This window comes from Scyliorhinus torazame, chromosome 7, assembly GCF_047496885.1.
Source record: "Scyliorhinus torazame isolate Kashiwa2021f chromosome 7, sScyTor2.1, whole genome shotgun sequence".
Taxonomy (NCBI): domain Eukaryota; kingdom Metazoa; phylum Chordata; class Chondrichthyes; order Carcharhiniformes; family Scyliorhinidae; genus Scyliorhinus; species Scyliorhinus torazame.
Window position 1 is genome coordinate 1,017,155 of NC_092713.1, and position 644 is coordinate 1,017,798.

A 644-nucleotide genomic window follows, 5' to 3' on the forward strand; every position below is an offset into this window, starting at 1 on the left:
GATACCCCGGGGGGTGGGGGAGATACCCCCAGGGTGGAGGGGGGGGCGATACCCTCCGGGGTGGAGGGGGAGGGAGATACCCCCGGGGTGCAGGGGGGGGAGATACCCCCAGGGTGGAGGGGGGAGATACCCCCGGGGTGAGGGGGGATACCACCTGGGGTGAGAGGGGGGAGTTACCCCCGGGGTGGAGGGGGGAGATACCCCTGGGGGGGAGATACCCCCGGGGTGGAGGGGGGAGATACCCCCGGGGTGAGGGGGGGGAGATACCCCCGGGGTGAGGGGGGGGACATACCCCCGGGGTGAGGGGGAGTGTGATACCCCTGGGGTGAGGGGGAGGGTGATACTCCCGGGGTGGAGGGGGTGAGATACCGTGAGGGGGGGGGATACCGCCCGGGGTGAGGGGGGGGGCGATACCGCCCGGGGTGAAGGGGGGGAAGATACCGCCCGGGGTGAGTGGGGGAGATACCGCCCGGGGTGGAGGGGGGGAGATACCGCCTGGGGTGAGTGGGGGAGTTACCCCCGGGGTGGAGGGGGGGAGATACCTGGGGGGGGGAGATACCCCCGGGGGGGGAACATATCCCCGGGGTGGAGAGGGGGAGATACCCCCGGGGTGGAGGGGGGGGAGATACTCCCGGGGTGGAGGG